This window comes from Lepisosteus oculatus, chromosome 14 (assembly GCF_040954835.1).
Source record: "Lepisosteus oculatus isolate fLepOcu1 chromosome 14, fLepOcu1.hap2, whole genome shotgun sequence".
NCBI classification, from domain to species: Eukaryota; Metazoa; Chordata; class Actinopteri; order Semionotiformes; family Lepisosteidae; genus Lepisosteus; species Lepisosteus oculatus.
Window position 1 is genome coordinate 18,103,063 of NC_090709.1, and position 15,549 is coordinate 18,118,611.

At 50.2% G+C, this 15,549-nt stretch overlaps 1 protein-coding gene, 6 non-coding genes and 3 pseudogenes across 7 annotated transcripts in view; all 10 read left to right on the forward strand.

The window, feature by feature from the left end:
* LOC138242765 (zinc finger protein 850-like) overlaps window positions 1-15,549 on the forward strand; it is a 409,608-nt gene that overhangs the window by 262,918 nt on the left and 131,141 nt on the right. The gene's annotated exons all lie outside the window — the stretch shown is intronic.
* LOC138245386 (5S ribosomal RNA) lies at window positions 1,305-1,423 on the forward strand. The gene has a single exon (XR_011193996.1). It is a non-coding gene; the product is annotated as a 5S ribosomal RNA (ribosomal RNA).
* LOC138243964 (5S ribosomal RNA) lies at window positions 1,961-2,079 on the forward strand. The gene has a single exon (XR_011192578.1). It is a non-coding gene; the product is annotated as a 5S ribosomal RNA (ribosomal RNA).
* LOC138216505 (5S ribosomal RNA) lies at window positions 2,618-2,736 on the forward strand. Its single transcript, XR_011180217.1, has one exon. It is a non-coding gene; the product is annotated as a 5S ribosomal RNA (ribosomal RNA).
* Window positions 3,274-3,392, forward strand: LOC138243965 (5S ribosomal RNA). Its single transcript, XR_011192579.1, has one exon. It is a non-coding gene; the product is annotated as a 5S ribosomal RNA (ribosomal RNA).
* Window positions 3,928-4,046, forward strand: LOC138217843 (5S ribosomal RNA; annotated as a pseudogene).
* On the forward strand, window positions 4,584-4,702 carry LOC138218624 (5S ribosomal RNA; annotated as a pseudogene).
* LOC138217707 (5S ribosomal RNA) lies at window positions 5,240-5,358 on the forward strand. Its single transcript, XR_011181419.1, has one exon. It is a non-coding gene; the product is annotated as a 5S ribosomal RNA (ribosomal RNA).
* Window positions 5,896-6,014, forward strand: LOC138243966 (5S ribosomal RNA). The gene has a single exon (XR_011192580.1). It is a non-coding gene; the product is annotated as a 5S ribosomal RNA (ribosomal RNA).
* LOC138218233 (5S ribosomal RNA) lies at window positions 7,083-7,201 on the forward strand (annotated as a pseudogene).

A 15,549-nucleotide genomic window follows, 5' to 3' on the forward strand; every position in this document is an offset into this window, starting at 1 on the left:
ATATAATATGGAATCACGTACCTAAAGAAATTAATAACGATATAATTATTTTTATGTACTGTAGCTCAAATAGTAGTATAATACACTTTCTATGGATACATGTGCTTCTACGCAACGCAGAAGCACATCCACAAGTAACATTACCTAGCTAAGAGAGGACATTGGCTAGCCATTATGATAAATACAGTGGAAAAAAGCAATTGGGAAAATAAGACCTGCTGATCTGTTATACATACCAGGAAGAGAACAGAATATGATTTTTTTCTGTTCGAAACGTGTGTTGTCTTTATGAAATTCATGTATTTTAAACGTTTAATTAAGAAGAAAAAAACTTACAGAAAGATACTAAGCTGATCACGAGATAGAAAGATCACCCGTTTTTCGCGCATAAAAAGTGGCTATTAACTGGGTGAACTGTTATTAACTGGAGTCAACTGGGTGAAAACACATAATATGAACATGAAACAAACCAAAAAATAAAAATAAGATACAATCTACAGACATTAAAACCAGTGTCATGGAAATATAACTATCAAGGAAGCCACAAGAGAGAGTTCTCACCTGAGTAAGGTCTTTATTTCAATATTGGGAGCAACCAGAGACTCAATTTGTTACAAGCAGTACAGGGTTTTCATAAGACGTTGCGCTGTAAAAAAGCTAAGCGCTTTGTCCATTCTAAAACTTCCACTTTCCCTAAGAGAAAACAGATTACATCAAAAAGCGAAAGAAGAAGCACTAGATATGTTATTCAAAGCTTATCAGTTACTTTCAGCTAATTCTAACGACCCAGACAGCATATTTTGTTTTGGTACATTGTCTTCTAAAGTAACCTAAACAGTGTACTTTGTTGACGCACTGTTTTCTAAAATTCTGCACGTACTGTAGCACAGCAATTACATCCTTGAAATATATTATCTAAAAGCCCCAATATATTTCTTTGCAAAGCTCTCTACATTTTAAGAATCAATTTACTTATTAGATTTCCACTTAAAGACTTGTTCGGCTGGCGTTCGGGGAGTCGCGTTTTTCAGAATTGTATTGAGATCGTTTTCCACAGAGCTCAGATGTCAAAGCACAGCAGCAGCTCTCCACAGCGATCCTCTATAGCGCCCTTTCTCCCGCAGCTCCGTCCTCATTGGAAGGAAGCAAGAGTGATAGGCTGAAGTGAAATAGAGCGGGGACGAAGGCAGTGAAGAGAGAGAACGTAGGAAGAAGAGAAAAACGCAAGGGAAAAAAAGCAGCGTCGTAAAAGAGGTGACGGAGCTGTCCTCTCAATAAGAAGGGTGCCAGCGAGCTTTGCTCTCGCTTACGGCCACACCCCCTTGAGCACGCCTGATCTCGTCTGATCTCGGAAGCTAAACAGGGATGGGCCTGGTTAGTACTTGGATGGGAGACCGCCTGGGAATGCCAGGTGCTGTAAGCTTTTAAGCGCAGGAGGCGCCCTATCCCCACTCGCTCGCTCATTCCCCTGTTCACACGTGCGGTGCGGCTTGTCCGTCTGTTTATTTGTCAGCTTTGGCGAGACACGGGTGCTTGTGTATTAGCGTGAGCGTTTTTTATTCTGATCAGGAAGAGTTTTACAAGTCCGCAAAGGATCGAGGAAAGGTTTATCGCCAGCTGAAAAGAGACACAGCGCTTCTGCTGTGGAGACTTGTTCTGCTGGCGTTCGGAGAGTCGCGTTTTTCAGAATTGTATTGAGATCGTTTTCCATAGAGCTCAGATGTCAAAGCACAGCAGCAGCTCTCCACAGCGATCCTCTATAGCGCCCTTTCTCCCGCAGCTCCGTCCTCATTGGAAGGAAGCAAGAGTGAAAGGCTGAAGTGAAATAGAGCGGGGACGAAGGCAGTGAAGAGAGAGAACGTGGGAAGAAGAGAAAAACGCAAGGGAAAAAAAGCAGCGTCGTAAAAGAGGTGACGGAGCTGTCCTCTCAATAAGAAGGGTGCCAGCGAGCCTTGCTCTCGCTTACGGCCACACCCCCTTGAGCACGCCTGATCTCGTCTGATCTCGGAAGCTAAACAGGGATGGGCCTGGTTAGTACTTGGATGGGAGACCGCCTGGGAATACCAGGTGCTGTAAGCTTTTAAGCGCAGGAGGCGCCCTATCCCCGCTCGCTCGCTCATTCCCCTGTTCACACTTGCGGTGCGGCTTGTCCGTCTGTTTATTTGTCAGCTTTGGCGAGACACGGGTGCTTGTGTATTAGCGGGAGCGTTTTTTATTCTGATCATGAACAGTTTAACAAGTCCGCAAAGGATCGAGGAAAGGTTTATCGCCAGCTGAAAAGAGACACAGCGCTTCGGCTGTGGAGACTTGTTCGGCTGGCGTTCGGAGAGTCGCGTTTTTCAGAATTGAATTGAGATCGTTTTCCACAGAGCTCAGATGTCAAAGCACAGCAGCAGCTCTCCACAGCGATCCTCTATAGCGCCCTTTTCTCCCGCAGCTCCGTCCTCATTGGAAGGAAGCAAGAGTGAAAGGCTGAAGTGAAATAGAGCGGGGACGAAGGCAGTGAAGAGAGAGAACGTGGGAAGAAGAGAAAAACGCAAGGGAAAAAAAGCAGCGTCGTAAAAGAGGTGACGTAGCTGTCCTCTCAATAAGAAGGGTGCCAGCGAGCCTTGCTCTCGCTTACGGCCACACCCCCTTGAGCACGCCTGATCTCGTCTGATCTCGGAAGCTAAACAGGGATGGGCCTGGTTAGTACTTGGACGGGAGACCGCCTGGGAATACCAGGTGCTGTAAGCTTTTAAGCGCAGGAGGCGCCCTATCCCCACTCGCTCGCTCATTCCCCTGTTCACACGTGCAGTGCAGTTTGTCCTTCTGTTTATTTGTCAGCTTTGGCGAGACACGGGTGCTTGTGTATTAGCGTGAGCGTTTTTTATTCTGATCATGAACAGTTTTACAAGTCCGCAAAGGATCGAGGAAAGGTTTATCGCCAGCTGAAAAGAGACACAGCGCTTCGGCTGTGGAGACTTGTTCGGCTGGCGTTCGGAGAGTCGCGTTTTTCAGAATTGTATTGAGATCGTTTTCCACAGAGCTCAAATGTCAAAGCACAGCAACAGCTCTCCACAGCGATCCTCTATAGCGCCCTTTCTCCCGCAGCTCCGTCCTCATTGGAAGGAAGCAAGAGTGAAAGGCTGAAGTGAAATAGAGCGGGGACGAAGGCAGTGAAGAGAGAGAACGTGGGAAGAAGAGAAAAACGCAAGGGAAAAAAAGCAGCGTCGTAAAAGAGGTGACGGAGCTGTCCTCTCAATAAGAAGGGTGCCAGTGAGCCTTGCTCTCGCTTACGGCCACACCCCCTTGAGCACGCCTGATCTCGTCTGATCTCGGAAGCTAAACAGGGATGGGCCTGGTTAGTACTTGGATGGGAGACCGCCTGGGAATACCAGGTGCTGTAAGCTTTTAAGCGCAGGAGGCGCCCTATCCCCGCTCGCTCGCTCATTCCCCTGTTCACAAGTGCAGTGCGGCTTGTCCGTCTGTTGATTTGTCAGCTTTGGCGAGACACGGGTGCTTGTGGATTAGCGTGAGCGTTTTTTATTCTGATCAGGAACAGTTTTACAAGTCCGCAAAAGATCGAGGAAAGGTTTATCGCCAGCTGAAAAGAGACACAGCGCTTCGGCTGTGGAGACTTGTTCGGCTGGCGTTCGGAGAGTCGCGTTTTTCAGAATTGAATTGAGATCGTTTTCCACAGAGCTCAGATGTCAAAGCACAGCAGCAGCTCTCCACAGCGATCCTCTATAGCGCCCTTTCTCCCGCAGCTCCGTCCTCATTGGAAGGAAGCAAGAGTGAAAGGCTGAAGTGAAATAGAGCGGGGACGAAGGCAGAGAAGAGAGACTGTGGGAAGAAGAGAAAAACGCAAGGGAAAAAAAGCAGCGTCGTAAAAGAGGTGACGGAGCTGTCCTCTCAATAAGAAGGGTGCCAGCGAGCCCTGCTCTCGCTTACGGCCACACCCCCTTGAGCACGCCTGATCTCGTCTGATCTCGGAAGCTAAACAGGGATGGGCCTGGTTAGGACTTGGATGGGAGACCGCCTGGGAATACCAGGTGCTGTAAGCTTTTAAGCGCAGGAGGCGCCCTATCCCCGCTCGCTCGCTCATTCCCCTGTTCACACATGCAGTGCGGCTTGTCCGTCTGTTTATTTGTCAGCTTTGGCGAGACACGGGTGCTTGTGTATTAGCGTGAGCGTTTTTTATTCTGATCATGAACAGTTTAACAAGTCCGCAAAGGATCGAGGAAAGGTTTATCGCCAGCTGAAAAGAGACACAGCGCTTCGGCTGTGGAGACTTGTTCGGCTGGCGTTCGGAGAGTCGCGTTTTTCAGAATTGTATTGAGATCGTTTTCCACAGAGCTCAGATGTCAAAGCACAGCAGCAGCTCTCCACAGCGATCCTCTATAGCGCCCTTTCTCCCGCAGCTCCGTCCTCATTGGAAGGAAGCAAGAGTGAAAGGCTGAAGTGAAATAGAGCGGGGACGAAGGCAGTGAAGAGAGAGAACGTGGGAAGAAGAGAAAAACGCAAGGGAAAAAAAGCAGCGTCGTAAAAGAGGTGACGGAGCTGTCCTCTCAATAAGAAGGGTGCCAGCGAGCCCTGCTCTCGCTTACGGCCACACCCCCTTGAGCACGCCTGATCTCGTCTGATCTCGGAAGCTAAACAGGGATGGGACTGGTTAGGACTTGGATGGGTGACCGCCTGGGAATACCAGGTGCTGTAAGCTTTTAAGCGCAGGAGGCGCCCTATCCCCGCTCGCTCGCTCATTCCCCTGTTCACACATGCAGTGCGGCTTGTCCGTCTGTTTATTTGTCAGCTTTGGCGAGACACGGGTGCTTGTGGATTAGCGTGAGCGTTTTTTATTCTGATCATGAACAGTTTAACAAGTCCGCAAAGGATCGAGGAAAGGTTTATCGCCAGCTGAAAAGAGACACAGCGCTTCGGCTGTGGAGACTTGTTCGGCTGGCGTTCGGAGAGTCGCGTTTTTCAGAATTGTATTGAGATCGTTTTCCACAGAGCTCAGATGTCAAAGCACAGCAGCAGCTCTCCACAGCGATCCTCTATAGCGCCCTTTCTCCCGCAGCTCCGTCCTCATTGGAAGGAAGCAAGAGTGAAAGGCTGAAGTGAAATAGAGCGGGGACGAAGGCAGTGAAGAGAGAGAACGTGGGAAGAAGAGAAAAACGCAAGGGAAAAAAAGCAGCGTCGTAAAAGAGGTGACGGAGCTGTCCTCTCAATAAGAAGGGTGCCAGCGAGCCTTGCTCTCGATTACGGCCACACCCCCTTGAGCACGCCTGATCTCGTCTGATCTTGGAAGCTAAACAGGGATGGGCCTGGTTAGTACTTGGATGGGAGACCGCCTGGGAATACCAGGTGCTGTAAGCTTTTAAGCGCAGGAGGCGCCCTATCCCCGCTCGCTCGCTCATTCCCCTGTTCACACGTGCAGTGCGGCTTGTCCGTCTGTTTATTTGTCAGCTTTGGCGAGACACGGGTGCTTGTGTATTAGCGTGAGCGTTTTTTATTCTGATCATGAACAGTTTAACAAGTCCGCAAAGGATCGAGGAAAGGTTTATCGCCAGCTGAAAAGAGACACAGCGCTTCGGCTGTGGAGACTTGTTCGGCTGGCGTTCGGAGAGTCGCGTTTTTCAGAATTGAATTGAGATCGTTTTCCACAGAGCTCAGATGTCAAAGCACAGCAGCAGCTCTCCACAGCGATCCTCTATAGCGCCCTTTCTCCCGCAGCTCCGTCCTCATTGGAAGGAAGCAAGAGTGAAAGGCTGAAGTGAAATAGAGCGGGGACGAAGGCAGTGAAGAGAGAGAACGTGGGAAGAAGAGAAAAACGCAAGGGAAAAAAAGCAGCGTCGTAAAAGAGGTGACGGAGCTGTCCTCTCAATAAGAAGGGTGCCAGCGAGCCTTGCTCTCGCTTACGGCCACACCCCCTTGAGCACGCCTGATCTCGTCTGATCTCGGAAGCTAAACAGGGATGGGCCTGGTTAGTACTTGGATGGGAGACCGCCTGGGAATACCAGGTGCTGTAAGCTTTTAAGCGCAGGAGGCGCCCTATCCCCGCTCGCTCGCTCATTCCCCTGTTCACACGTGCAGTGCGGCTTGTCCGTCTGTTTATTTGTCAGCTTTGGCGAGACACGGGTGCTTGTGTATTAGCGTGAGCGTTTTTTATTCTGATCATGAACAGTTTTACAAGACCGCAAAGGAGCAGGTGTGAGCCTGGTCAGTACCTGGATGGGAGACCTCCTGGGAAAAACTAAGGTTGCTGCTGGAAGAGGTGTTAGTGGGGCCAGCGGGGGGCGCTCACCCTGCGGCTCATGTGGGTCCTAATGCCCCAGTATGGTGATGGGGACACTATACTGTAAACAGGCGCCGTCCTTCGGATGAGACGTAAAACCGAGGTCCTGACTCTCTGTGGTCATTAAAAATCCCAGGGCGCTTCTCGAAAAGAGTAGGGGTGTAACCCCGGTGTCCTGGCCAAATTTCCAATTGGCCTTTACTAATCATGGCCTCCTAATAATCCCCCTCTATGAATTGGCTACATTACTCTGCTCTCCTCCCCACTGATAGCTGATGTGTGGTGAGCGTTCTGGCGCACTATGGCTGCCGTCGCATCATCCAGGTGGATGCTGCACATTGGTGGTGGTAGAGGGGAGTCCCCATTACCTGTAAAGCGCTTTGAGTGGAGTGTCCAGAAAAGCGCTATATAAGTGTAAGCAATTATTATTATTATTATTATCGAGGAAAGGTTTATCGCCAGCTGAAAAGAGACACAGCGCTTCGGCTGTGGAGACTTGTTCGGCTGGCGTTCGGAGAGTCGCGTTTTTCAGAATTGTATTGAGATCGTTTTCCACAGAGCTCAGATGTCAAAGCACAGCAGCAGCTCTCCACAGCGATCCTCTATAGCGCCCTTTCTCCCGCAGCTCCGTCCTCATTGGAAGGAAGCAAGAGTGAAAGGCTGAAGTGAAATTGAGCGGGGACGAAGGCAGTGAAAAGAGAGAACGTGGGAAGAAGAGAAAAACGCAAGGGAAAAAAAGCAGCGTCGTAAAAGAGGTGACGGAGCTGTCCTCTCAATAAGAAGGGTGCCAGCGAGCCTTGCTCTCGCTTATGGCCACACCCCCTTGAGCACGACTGATCTCGTCTGATCTCGGAAGCTAAACAGGGATGGGTCTGGTTAGTACTTGGATGGGAGACCGCCTGGGAATACCAGGTGCTGTAAGCTTTTAAGCGCAGGAGGGGCCCTATCCCCGCTCGCTCGCTCATTCCCCTGTTCACACGTGCAGTGCGGCTTGTCCGTCTGTTTATTTGTGAGCTTTGGCGAGACACGGGTGCTTGTGTATTAGCGTGAGCATTTTTTATTCTGGTCATGAACAGTTTTACAAGTCCGCAAAGGATCGAGGAAAGGTTTATCGCCAGCTGAAAAGAGACACAGCGCTTCGGCTGTGGAGACTTTATTAATAAGGCCCCTCAGTAGTTGAGATCTCTGTTATACCCATCTAGAAACATGCAATCAGCATGTTATTGCTGAAGCAATAGTCACAACATCATTCCACACCTGGGTGAGAGGCGGGTTATGATGACAGTCATGCTTTCTACACCTTATACTGAGCTCAGAAATGGACCAAGCGGACATCTCACGAGCAGATCCCTCCGTGTATAAGAAAGGCAACTTGTCTCAGCAAAAATACCACGGATTCACATCCAAAATATGATAAAAAGGCAAAAACCCCACACTTGGAATGCAAACGTACCCTAAAAAGGAAACACGGTTTTAAAACCAACTTGATTTTCCCCTGGAGAAACCTTTTTATGGACACACATCGCATCTATTACACATGTAGAACTAAATATAAAGATAAAACTTAATATAAGAAGTCATGACATATCACACATGACGAAGTCTGGTCCAGAATAAACAGTTTACACTGACCCACCTTTATTTACCCTGGTCACTCACTTCTATTAACTGTTTAACTGGGTAACAAATTAATATTTGTTTCAATTTGGGATCTACACCTGGGAGCCCTGAAATGTTGGCCAGAGGGGAGAAGCTGATATTCAGACGTGAGAATATATTTAAAAAAAGGATCTGATGTTGTTTTTCACCTGTCTAATCCAAGCTTGTTCAAAAATTATCTGATTTTAGGACACACGAGTTTATAATCATACTCATTCCACTTTTTAACCCCGTATATATGCACAATATGAAACGTATATACACTAAATCTCACGTGTGACTCCCATAATATACATTTCTTTACGAAAATTAGGAACACTTACTACAATTATCAACCCCCCATGACGAGGCAATATTTCATACCTTTGTTTCTTTGTGGGTTCAAAGTTCTGTCCTGTCGTTTCACACGTAATGTTTTGGTAGTTATCTCAATTTTCCTTTGCAATTATCTCCAAGATCATCATCAACTTTTTGTAAAACGCTATGCACAACTGATATTTAAAGAAAGTCCTGTACCAAAACGTCTTCGTAGGGAAAGACAACTTCTTATTCCTTACGTTAGTCGCTACACGGTTACTCAGAAAATCCATTCACCGCCTTTAAAAAAAAAAGTTTCGTTTTTTATTGTGGTTCACTGACATTTCTGTCACAATTCTGAGGGACCCCAAATAAAATTCACTTGCCGGTATAAAGACGCCGGCGAGGATAAGACAGGTATCGAGCCACCTGCGTATCTAGCGGACGTTTAAAATAAAAAAATGGCGTGTAATGTTGCGAAGGGCTACTGTTTTTTTATAGTTTGTCGATTGTAAGGGACGTGGGCCGCGACAGAAATACTGGACGCGGTGGGAAAAGGTTTATTGATGGTTTATTGTACCGCAACGTTCACAATTGACTCACCAGCAAAGATGGCGCCGAGGCCACATCGACTCCCTCCCGCTCTGCCTCGCACCGAAGCTCGAGCTGCGGAGCGCGACGCCAAACCGCCGGTCCACGGGCGCGGGCGCCGGACATAGACGTCATAAACCCTTCCGAGGCGCAGGAATTATAGATCACTGTAGTTTCTTCTGGACCCGGGTTAGGGACAGTGTGCCCTCCGTGAGAGTCTTCTGAGGAAGCCAGTGTCTCATGGGTGTCCAGGCTTGGTACCATCTGTCCATCACAGGACACACAGACACACACACTCACACACCCTGGACAGGACACCAGTCCATCACAGGACATACACACACCCTAGATAGGACACCAGTCCATCACAGGACACACACTCACACACCCTGGACAGGACACCAGTCACTCACAGGACACACACACACACACTCACACATCCTGAACAGGACACCAGTCCTTCACAGGACACACACACACACAACCTGGATAGGACACCAGTCCCTCACAGGACACTCAGACACACACGCTCACACACTCTGGACAGGAACCAGTCCATCACATGACAAACACACACTCACTCACACACCCTGGACAGGACAGCACTCCATCACAGGACACACACACACCAGGGCCAGTTTTCCCAGAAGCCAATTAGCCCAAAAGCCTGTCTTTGGACCTGGAGAACACAGGGAGAACATGCAGACTCCACACAGACAGTCTCCCCCCCCCCCGGGTCCAGACCCGAGCCTGGAGCCCCCCCGCGCTGAACCCCTCCGTACAGATGGCCGCACACAGCTCCGTTGTTCCCGATTCCCGAGGTGATCTGTTAAAAGAAGCCGGTGTGTTGCCTCCAGGCGAGGCCCTTGGCCAGACGGCGGTGGTGGCGGCGGCAGAGAACGCGGTGCCGGTGCCGACGACGAGCAGGCGGCCGATCTCCCGCAGGGAGAAGACGATGAAGCAGCTGGGGAAAGTGTCTTCCGTCCGAGGTAGGAGCAGCAGGGCTGGGCGTTTTGTTGGAGCGAAGTCCCCCTCCAGATAACCCATGAACCCCGTCTCTACTGTCACTCCAGTCAGGACAGGAGGCTCTTCTGTACACAGAGGGTGGTGGAGGTGGGGAACAAGCCGCCCAGCCCTGTGGTTGAAGCCGATACCCCGGCTTCTCTCCAGACACAGCTGGGTGAGCTCCTCCAGTCAGGACAGGGGGCTCTACTGTACACAGAGGGTGGCGGGGGTGTGGAACAACTCCTTTGTTCGGGGCCTTGGGGCATTCTTGTTGTGAAAGGCGCTATATAAAAAAACTGAATTGAAATTGAATCTTACAGGTTTGGGTTTTTCGGAGATCTTGTCAGAGATCTTGTCTGACATGCCCGTTTCAAAAACGTAACGACACTCCTCACGCCCGAGCGCCGCCGGTCTGTGACGTAACGTATGCTTACACAACCATGACGGTTTCATCATGGACAGCACGAAAGCCCGAAAAGTGGTTGACGTTTTAATTTGGCAACGCCATGACGAATCCCAGTTTTTTTTTTATTTTGGAGGCCAAAGAGGACAAAAAAGGAAACATCCGGAGGTGGATCGATGGTCATCTCTGAGGTTGTTCTGATGTTCTGGAAAAAACAAAAAAAAAAAAAACGGCTCGCTTGCCCGGTCGTGTAGTGTTTCCACACCCCACGCAAATCAACTTCTCTTCGCCCCTCTCACGTGATAGGGGCTTCCCCCGGCTGTGACGTACTTACCCTACCCCTTTCCGCCAATGTCATACCGAAGGTCGCGCTTCGGGCCGCGGCGATGTTGACGGACTGTCTTGTAGCGTGAGAAGGGTTTAAATTTCGACTTAAGGAGTTGGCCATCGTTATATTTCGCGAGGTATAATACGGGGGGAAAAAGAACATTTATATTTATCAACCTACTAGTAATACTGGGTGGATGTCACGTTCCCCAAAGTTCAGTGCCTCTCTCTAATAAAGTAGAAACGCGACATTAAACTCCGTTCGAAACGGGAGAAATCACCAGGACACGATCCAACTGACGTCCGAAAAAGAAAAAAAGAACTCCTATTCCCATTTGTAATGACCCCGTAGTGTTTTTCCCGGTGTACGCTTCTCTTTCGGAGACCGTTTCTCTCTGGTGTTGTTTTGCTGTAGGAATAAATGCCGAGGTGACCCTTCTGTGTAGAGTCTGCGTGTTCTCTCCAGCGGGTCGTTTCCTCCACCGCAGGGGCTGGTCGAACTGTGGTCTCCCAATCGTCACAGAGGTGTGTGTCGTTTTGGGTGGTGGTGGGGGGGTGCATCGGGGATACTGCGCCCCGAGGGGGTGACCTCTCACCTTGCTCCGGACGAAGGGAGAAGACCTGTACCTTCACGAGTCCGGGTTGTGAAAACTTCTTCTGGCAGCTCAAAACGTTTCGAAGAGACTACAGCGCTACCCTGTTTTCCATTTGTATCGTGTATTATTATACAGTCATAAGTATCTGTACTGATCACAGAGTCCCCCTCTCACTGCCAGGACTGAAGCCCAGTGCAGCACGAATAATAATAATAATTAATAAGTCTGGACTCTCCACTCAGGGCTCTTCCCAGGTCAGGGGGATCCAGTGGGGAGGAGAGCAGAGGGATGGAGCCAGTTCAGAGAGGGGGGTGATTAGGAGGCCATGATGGGTCAAGACCAGGGGGGGAATCAGGCCAGGATAGTGGGGTAACACCCCTACTCTTCTCCAGAAACACCCCGGGATTGTTAATGAGCACAGAGAGTCAGGACCTTGGTTTGACGTCTCATCCGAAGGACGGCGCCTGTTTACAGTCCACTGTCCCCCTTCACTATACTGGGGCATCAGGACCCACACAGACCGCAGGGTGAGAGCGCCCCCTGCTGGCCCCACTCACACCTCTCCCAGCAGCAACTTTGGGGGGGGGGGGGAGGGAAAAAAAACAAAAGCTAAACAGATTTTTTTAAAACATTTTTTATTGATGCTTAACAAAAGAACAAAAATTACAAGCTTCAGTCCAGACCGGGGTCTGGGGTCCCTCAGCTTCAGTCCAATCCAGTTTGGGGCCCCTCAGCTTCAGTCCAGTCCAGTCTGGGGCCTCTCAGCTCCAGTGCAGTCCAGACTGGGGTCCCTCAGCTTCTGTCCAGCACAGACTGGGTTCCCTCAGCTTCGGTCCAGCACAGTCTGGTGTCCCTCAGCTTCGGCCCAGCATAGACTGGGGTCCCTCAGCTTCAGTCCAGACTGGGGTCCCTCAGCTTCAGTCCAGCACAGTCTGGGGTCCCTCAGCTCCAGTCCAGTCCAGTCTGGTGTCTCTCAGCTCCGGTGCAGTCCAGTCTGGTGTCTCTCAGCTCCGGTCCAGTCCAGTCTGGTGTCCCTAGGCTCCAGTCCAGTCCAGTCTGGTGTCCCTCAGCTCCTGTCCAGTCCAGTCTGGGGCCCCTCAGCTTCAGTGCAGTCCAGTCTGGCGTCCCTCAGCTCCAGACCAGTCCAGTCCAGTCCAGTCCAGATCTTAGCTGGCACAGAACCAGGAAAGGAACCTGGAAAGAATATTGTTATTGCAGGTGTGAGGGACACAGACACAGACGTCACCATGACATCAAACAGCAAGAGGAGACTCCTCCTTGAATTACAGACACGACCGGGCGGCGCCCCCCTGTCTGCTCACCTGCACCTCCTCTTCCTCTTCTTGTCCTTCCCGGCAGCCTGCTCCTCCTCTCCCTCGCTCTTCCTCTCCTGACCCACGGTCTCCACCACCTCCATCGGCTCGTCCTGATCATCTGTCTCCACCGACACGCAGCTCAGGGAGTTTAAAAAGACGCACCAGCGCTTCTGAAGCAGAGACAGGAGAGTCACGTTAAGAGTCGGACTGGACACTCCAGGACATGAACACTGCACTGAGAGAGAGAGAGGGGTTCATACAGACACACTGACTGGACACTACAGTACATGAACACTGCACTGAGAGAGAGAGGGGTTCATACAGACACATGACTGGACACTCCAGTACATGAACACTGCACTGAGAGAGAGAGGGGTTCATACAGACACACTGACTGGACACTCCAGTACATGAACACTGCACTGAGAGAGAGAGGGGTTCATACAGACACACTGACTGGACACTCCAGTACATGAACACTGCACTGAGAGAGAGAGGGGTTCATACAGACACACTGACTGGACACTGACTGGACACTGGACAGGAGTAAAGAGAGGATCAGAGCATTACCCACCTTATTTTTCTTCTGTCTCACAGGAGGTGGTGATTGGACCTCCTCCAGCTGGAGTCCGAGGAGGGAGAGGGGGGCAGGAGAGGGACAGCACAGGGAGAGAAAGAGAGAGACAGGTGAGTCAAGTGTCCCAAGAGTACAGAGACTCTGCTGAGATCACACTCGCAGTGAGTGACACCGACACTAACCAGCCTCAGGACAGCACTGCTAGAGCACCACAACCCAGACTCAACCACATCACAGCACAGATCAAACAGCAATATCTCACACACTGGGACACACACACACAAACACAACATAAACTGGAATGCTACAGAACCTTAAACAGACAATACACACTAGCTGAATATTTGACCAAAATAAAAAATAACAAACAGAAACAGACCCTGACGAAGTACAGGCTCAGTGACCACAACCTGACCATAGAAACTGGGCGACACAGGCAGACCTGGCTGCCCAGAGAGGACAGGCTGTGCTCCCACTGCCAGCGGGGAGAAAAAGAGACAGAGGTGCACTTCCTACTGCACTGTGACAGATACTCTGGGATTAGAGAAACATTCTTCCCGAAATTCAGAAATCTAATCCCAGAGTTCCCACACCTGCCAGAATCACAACGGGTCCCAATCCTACTGGGAGAGGGAGGAGGGAACTCAGTTGATCTGGCAGCCCAGTATGTGATCTCCTGTCACAGCCTGAGGAACAGTGAGTCTGTCTCCCAATAATGCTCCAGCCGCCTACAGTATATGTCAATATTTTATAATATGTCTTTGTTGTAAATGTCTGTAACATGTCTGCTTTACGCAGAGAGTGGCGGGGGTGGGATGTCAGGGCTAGATGACACTGCTTTACACAGAGAGTGGAGAGGTGGGTGTCAAGGCTATACGACAGTGCTTTCCGCAGAGAGTGGTGGGGGTGTGATGTCAGGGCCATACAACAGTGCTTTACACAGAGAGTGGTGGGGGTGGGATGTCAGGGCCATATGACACTGCTTTACACAGAGAGTGGCGGGGCTAGGATGTCAGGGCCATATGACACTGCTTTACACAGAGAGTGGTGGGGGTGGGATGTCAGGGCTTGACGACACTGCTTTATCCAGAGAGTGGAGGGGTGGGATGTCAGGGCTATACGACAGTGCTTTCGGCAGGGAGTGGCAGGGGTGGGATTTCAGGGCCTGACGATACTTCTTTACACAGTTAGTGGTGGGGGTGGGATGTCAGGGCCATACGACTCCTTTACGCAGAGAGTGGCAGGGCTTGACGACACTGCTTTATGCAAAAAATGGAGGGGTGGGTGTCAGGGCTATATGACAGTCCTTTCCGCAGAGAGTGGTGGGGGTGTGATGTCAGGGCCATACAGCAGTGCTTTACACAGAGAGTGGCGGGGGTGGGATATCAGAGCCTGACAACACAGCTTAACGCAGAGTGTGGAGGGGTGGGTGTCAGGGTTATACGGCAGTGCTTTACGCAGAGAGTGGTGGGGGTGTGATGTCAGGGCCATACGACAGTGCTTTACACAGAGAGTGGCGGGGGAGGGATGTCAGGGCCTGACGACACTGCTTTATTCAAAGAGTGGAGGGGTGGGTGTCAGGGCTATATGACAGTGCTTAATGCAGAGAGTGGAGGGTTGGGTGTCAGGGCTATACGACAGTGCTTTCCGCAGAGAGTGGTGGGTGTGTGATGTCAAGGCCATACGACACTTCTTTACGCAGGGAGTGGCAGGGGTGGGATGTCAGGGCCTGATGATACTTATTTATGCAGAGAGTGGCAGGGGTGGGATGTCAGGGCCTGAAGATACTGCTTTTCGCAGAGAGCGGAGGAGATGGGATTCGACCTCTCAGTGGGGCCAGCAGGGGGCACTCACCCTGCGGTCTGTGTGGGTCTTAATGCCCTAGTGTAGTGACGGGGGACACGATCTGGCCCACCAGCGACGAGCAGGTTACCAGATCTAGACAAAGGTTCAACTCTTAGTCGTATGAGCTTAGTCACACATTGCAGCGATTAAAAAAACAAAACAAACATATTATGTCTGTTACTAACAACTTTTTTTTCCTACTTTGAAAGTCTCTTTCCCGGGTGATTTTCTAGCGCGACTGGGGCTCTTCATTTCTCCTCGGTGTCTCATCGCGGGCGGATTTGAAACAGACCACAGAAGGTGGTCACACACTATATTATTATTGAGAGACAGGCTCACTGTACCTAAGGCAGGGACAGTAGATCACACTGTATAATTATTATTAATATTGTTGAGAGTCTGGCTCACTGTTCCCCAGGCTGGGACAGGAGATCCCACACTGAATTATTATTATTGAGAGACAGGCTCACTGTCTGTTCCTCAGGCTGGGACAGGAGATCACACGCTGTATTATTATTATTGAGAGACAGGCTTACTGTCTGTTCCTCAAGCTGAGACAGGACATCACATACTGTATTATTATTGATTGACAGGCTCACTGTTCCTCAGGCTGGGACAGGAGATCACACACTGTATTATTATTATTGAGAGACAAG